Raw genomic sequence first — 6,277 nt, 5'->3', positions numbered from 1 at the left:
TTTGGCAAATGCAGTGCTTAAACTTTGTTTACAGAGTTGCATGGCCTTCTTCCAGGCCTTCCATGGCCTTCTTCCATACTCAATGCCATTCCCTTCCTTGAGAGATCAGCTTATGGAGAAATAAAGCAACACTGACCTTGTGGTGGTTTATAGTAACCTGGTTGATGGTTTTGCCCTAAAGAGTACTTTTTAAAAGATGGCTGTGATATTGCAAAATCATGACAGAGTCTGAGGAAGTTCAAAACACAAGACAAAGCTTTATTTAAAAACAAAGTTTCCCCTTTTAAAAGTACCTCTTGAAAGATAGATCTCTCTTTCAATTAATTTAATGAAAAGCCCTTCCCCTATTCACGTTTAAAGGGTGGAGAGACAGAATATTGTAGAGAGGCTAATAAATTTCCAAACAAACTGGCCAGCTCAGAGAGAAGCAGCTAATCTATCTAGGTCAAAATTCAATGCCCAGCTGGGAAGAACATGGGATTGGATCCACGTGGCAAACAGCCAGCCAGGACAGTATCACTGACAACAGTAGATTGACACATTGCTATATGAAGCAGGTGCCATTCTTAGGTGGTATTATTTGGATAGAATAATTTTTTACAGAATGAACTCTCAAGACAAAGTGCCATCCTTGGCTTGATGGAGAACAGTGCACAAGGTCTATTACAGAGTCTCGCGCTGATAAACCTCACTTTACAAAAACAGTATTTCTATAGATGTTAACAAGGACCCAAGAATCCTCTGTAGATGTGCCAAACTCCAATTAGGGAATGTCAAAAGCAAATTAGGAGAGGGAGCCAAGACAATTAAATCCTTACAAGGGGTTAGGAAAAAGCTGCAGGATACCAGACTTGACTTAGAGAAAGTCTGAACCATAGCAAAAAGAAGATAACAGAGGGGAACACAAACTCAGAGAACAATACAAATACAATTATAAGACGCCAGAAAAAATGGGAAACAACTAGGCAAAGTAACCAAACTACTAAATATTTTTTCTTCACATCAACTAGGAGCAAAATCTTTCTAGAAAGCCTAAAGGGACAATCAATAGCCAAGGAACAGCACGAGCGCTCAGAAGAGACTTGGATGTTACAGAAAAGAAATGTTAGGTTTTTTCATCAATCTTCATTGACGGGGACATGGGGGAGAATTTTATGCAGGAACCTTTCCTGGGGAAACAGGAACAGTGAGGATCTGTCCAAAGTGAAAATAACAGCAGACAAGGTATGATCTTATCAAGGCAGAATGAAAACCAGCAAAGAGCCAGGACTAAATGGTATTCAATGAAGAGTTCTGTAATGCAGCACTGTGGAAAGGACCACTTGAATTTGGAGTCATCCTGGAGACAAGAGGGTGGCAAATGTGGCACAATTTAAAAAATAAGAATTTTGTGTCATCTGGAAAGCTCACTTCTGCACAAAAAAAAAGTATAACAGAAATTATAATATAGGCCAGCATGTGGAAAGCCAGTGGAGCTCTATAGATGGAAGTTTCTGTAGAACACATGCAGAAAAGAGTGATTGCTGCTGTCTTGATGGATTTAATTAAGGCTGTTGACAACATCTGTTACTGAAGGTTTTAAGAAAATAAAGAAGTTGTGAAATAATAGGGAAGGTCCTGCCATTGGATAAAATGCAAAGGGGAGGGAAGAGACTATTTAATTCTTGTTTTCATGCACTCAAGCACTGAGGACTGATATGGAATAGAGGCTGACAAACTCCTGAGTGGTATGGGAAAGGTGAGGGGGGAGGTGAAGAGAGCGAGTAAGAGTAAGATGTGTTGTTGAATGCCTCTTCCAGAACAGGCATAGGTGGACATAAAGTGGAGCTTGTGGGAGCCAGGGTCAAATTAAGCAGAAAGGAGTGCTCCTTCACATATGAAATGGTAAATTTGAGGAATGGCTTGTCAGATGTTTCTATTTCTATAAGAGTTTACAACATTTCAAGAGAGACTGAACAAGTAATTTAAAGAGTAATTGTAAGGAATGTTTAATAGCAAAACCTCCCAGTCTCACAAAATTCTCCCAGCTTAAAATGGCTAGAGGTTGGGTGAGTATGAAGCTGCAGCATCACATTAAATTGCAATTTTTTTCTCTCTTGGGTATCTGCTTAGAGCAATTGCTAGAAACAGAATACTGTGCTGGGTGAAGCACTGGCCTGTTTGCTTATTTTTAATATTTAGAAGTCTCCCAAATAAGAGTTAATAAGTAAACTGCAGTAGATGATCTTTTTGTTGTCATACCAGCTGCAAACCCTCAAATAAATTCTTGAGGCATGACAAAACGGATGGCAGCAGATCCTGTGTTTGGGGCTGCATGAGTAAAATAATGGTTTTTCTGGATTTATTCCTGCCTTCACTTTTACAGACTTGCTGTGAGCAGTGCCAGTATCACCATTGCTAACTGACACCAGCTACATGATTTTACTACTTATGCCTGTACTCTTGCACTTGGCATGTACTTGTTTAAAGAGTTTATGTGCACTTGAGAAAAGGTTTAATAAGGTAGCATTAGAATTTTCTTCAGATGATCTGAGAATAGAAACCTTTAAGATTTAAAGCAAAACATGAAAAACATTCTGAAGGCATAAAAGAGAAACATCCTGGTTCAGCTGAATTATCTGTATGGAATAAGTTTAAAAAGAAAGAGAAATCTAGATATTAAAGGCTTAGGTATTAAAGCCTAAATATTAAAAGTGAAATTCCTTGTCTGAGAATATCACTCGACAGTTTACCATGCCTGGAGCAGCTGACATTGACCTCTACCCTTGCTTATTTCCCTCTCTCTCTCACTTTATAAAGGCAAACAGCTTGTTTATATATTTTTTTTAGAGCTGTATTCTCTGTAGAATACCACTGTTCTTAGAAGTCAGAACTGTTGGTGATCAGTCTGCTACTGACTGTCCTGTCAGAGAGATTAACCAAATCCCTTACGGGTAAATTATTAGAACCTACAAGTCATGCAGGCTTCAAATTTACAGCAGCAAGTGCGTATCTCCCTAAAGACAGAGTAAGGGAAAAAGGACTTCAGGTGCAGGAATGCACCCCATTTACACCATCTCTGTGATGCTTACACTCAGGAGCCAAGCAACAGAATAGCATCTTCCTGTTTCCTCTCTCTTCTCTGCCTAGTCTGGGTACCCCTACAGCCTCCTTAGAACTGGAAGAGTTGGAATCTACTGCTTGGCAGGATCAGGCCAGTCTCGCCACACTGACACTTCTTCAACAAGCTTACACATCCGTGACATTAAAACTGAAGCTTGTCTTAGATCTAAGGATTTGCACCTAAAGGATTTACAGTGTCTGGATATACTACTGAGGTATATGAATATAGCCAATAGCTCCTAACCAGACTAAATAAACAGATAATTTCTGCTGACACAAATTTGAAATCAAAGGTCAGGGTATCTTATCACCCTTTTCTGATGAAAACATCAAATTTGCCACTGGTGTGCCCTGACGTTGCAAACTAATTCTGTGGGTGTATTTCTGTACTTATGTAAGTGATGACTTTAAAGTAAATAGAAAGTTTGGAAGTACTTCAGAGAAAGGTATTTACTTGAATAATGGCTTCTATGTTCATACTCTGTTGAATCTGACTCAAATGAAATCCTGCTATCCCCACACCACTATGCAAACCTACAGCTCAAAATTAAAGAAAAAAATGGATGTACCTAGCTTACCATACTGCAGTACATCATATTTTGGACATTATTTACAGTTCACTACTAGTAATTGAAAACAAGCACTGTGTGGATTCATATTACGTGTTTCACATACACTGGTCCACACAGAAATTGCTATGTACTGAATGCATGACTACACGCATCTAAGTCTTAAAGATCCTAAATGGCAATGATTCAAAACACAGAATTTATCTCTAATTTTCACAGAATTCATATATATATTTTACACAGAATTTATATAGATTATTATATTCTATTTTTCTCTCTATTTTTCTATTTCTACTTTTTTTTTTTTAATTTTGTATGTCCTTATGGCACAGTGGATAACTCCATAAGCAGCAAGGAAATGTCAGTTTACTGCAGATGATGTTATAACTATTAGACCCTCTGTTAGGATCATACAAGACATCAGATAAATGGTCTTTTGCTTAAAAAATTGCACATCATTTTTTTCAAACACTAAATCAAATGGTAGAAAAAAATGATCATTGAGTAATGATTGATTATGATTATCTCTTGCATAATGATTGATTGTGATTATCTCCTGCATGTTCCAATTCCACTACCTTCATCACAGCCACCAAGTTGTGCAAGGATGAAGTGCTGGTGTGGGCACAAAACAGAAGATAAAAAAGAGGCATCAGTTGTCATGATTACACTCTAGTTCCTGCATGTACAAATATTCATGGACTTTACTCACCCTGATGCTTATTGCTGCCATATATTCTTCCTCCTCAGTTATTGGTTCGTATATTTAAAAAATCCACACAACTTATTTTAATGCATTTGATGAAAAGTAACCTCATGTTAAAAAACCAATCTCTTGACACTAAGAAATGAGTTTCTCCGTAAGAAAGGATAAGCCCCCAAATAGTCTGGATCTAATATCAACATCCCTTCAATTCCACAGCTTCAGTTACTCAAACTTACTTGATTACACGTATCTCCAGAAGTTTATAATAAAGTGAGTAGAAAATGTGGAGATTACAGAGCACAGAACACTGCACCAATATTACTGCAGTTTTGGCAGTTATTTTTGCAGTACTACTGGGAAGTGTTATTATGACTAAATGTAGTAAAATTCCTGCTTTCAGCAGTAAAAAGAAAAAAAAAACCATCTAACACCTAAGGCCATGCTCCACAAAGAGGAGTTTGTGCATGGATTACTGAACAGGATTGTGGCAAAGCAAAACTCTTGAGACAGCAAGAACAGAAGAAAGGGGGTATTTAAAACAACAGTTCAGTCTTTTCTTCATCCTTTCAAAAGAAGGAAATACATTCCTTTTATTGACTGAAACACTGTGTGGCTAGATTTGCTTCACTTAAATGTTCCCACAGATCTGAATGTGGGGTGTACGTCTGCACTAACCACCAAATCACCAGAAGTTTCAGTTATCCAGGATCCTGTGAAGTGAAAGGTCAGCAGATACACAGAACTGAAAGAGATCTGTGAACTTTACCCTTGGTAAAAAAATGCTAGAGTAATGGAATATTGCAAATAGCTGTGGTTTGGCAAAATCTAAGAGTATACTGTGCTACACACAAGCCAGTAAGGGAAGTATCCAGTGGAGAGCATGATTTAAAAAATAAGCCATAACCATACAAGTTCTTAGCCAGTGTATATTGTATCTTTGTGCACTGAAAATCTATTTTACTGACAAAATAATCTGCAGTGAAATCAGGTTTATCTACTAACTGAATGTCTTCTGTACTGAACTAGGTCAGATTTGACATCTTCCTAAGTGGTGTCTGATTTCTAAAAGCAAACCTCACTTGCTCTCAAATCATTCAATTTTATCATTCGTTCATCCTGAAGCTTGTGTTGCTATCTAAACATCATCATTACACTCTGTTCAATTAGGGGTTCTTTTATAACAGTAATGTGAATTATTTAACACAGTATTTGCTGAGTTACTGTGAGGCAGGTAGCCTCACTCTCCATTTTTAGGGAAAAACTGGGCTCTTTATCACTGCCATAAACGCTTAGTGTTGCATTTTAAAAAAACACTTTTATATACACACTCTAAACTAATGTTTTCTCATATACTATCTTATGCAGTTACCTTAGTACTATAGTTTCAAAGTGTAAAAGTACCAGACTATGTAAGTACTCTGATCCTTGTCCTAAAATTTCAAACAAATGAAGCCGTAGAAATAAGTAACTAAGAAAACTAAAAAAAAAGAAAAAAAAAAGAAAAAAAAAAAGAGAAAAATAAAAGCAGCAAGACAACTGTCTTTACTGTGGCTTTCTTTGTGTGAAATTGGCCGAGTTTTACCGCAGGGGCTGTGCGACTGGGTCGGGGTTATTCTGGGCTAATAACGCCGCCAGTGCACAATACCGGTTTCCTTTCGGCGAGAGGACAGGAAATCAATTACGCGCAGTGTAACTGCTGCCCCGGAGACGCCGCGCTGCCCGGCTCCCTCCCGCGGCCGCCCGGCCGATTTCCGACCCGGGGCCGCCCGAGGCCACCGGCCCGGCTGCGCCGCCCTCTGCCGAGGCGCTCCGGCACCGGCCGCCCCCCGCCCCGGGCCGGCGTTAAAGCCCACCCCGTCCCGGGCAGGCTCGGGAGTGCCGGAGCTGACGCGCTGCCCCT

This window comes from Agelaius tricolor, unplaced genomic scaffold (assembly GCF_023055355.1).
Source record: "Agelaius tricolor isolate 1412-34295 unplaced genomic scaffold, bAgeTri1.0.p SCAF_3, whole genome shotgun sequence".
Taxonomy (NCBI): Eukaryota; Metazoa; Chordata; class Aves; order Passeriformes; family Icteridae; genus Agelaius; species Agelaius tricolor.
The sequence above is the reverse complement of the archived record's forward strand: the minus strand, read 5'-3'. Positions refer to the sequence as shown.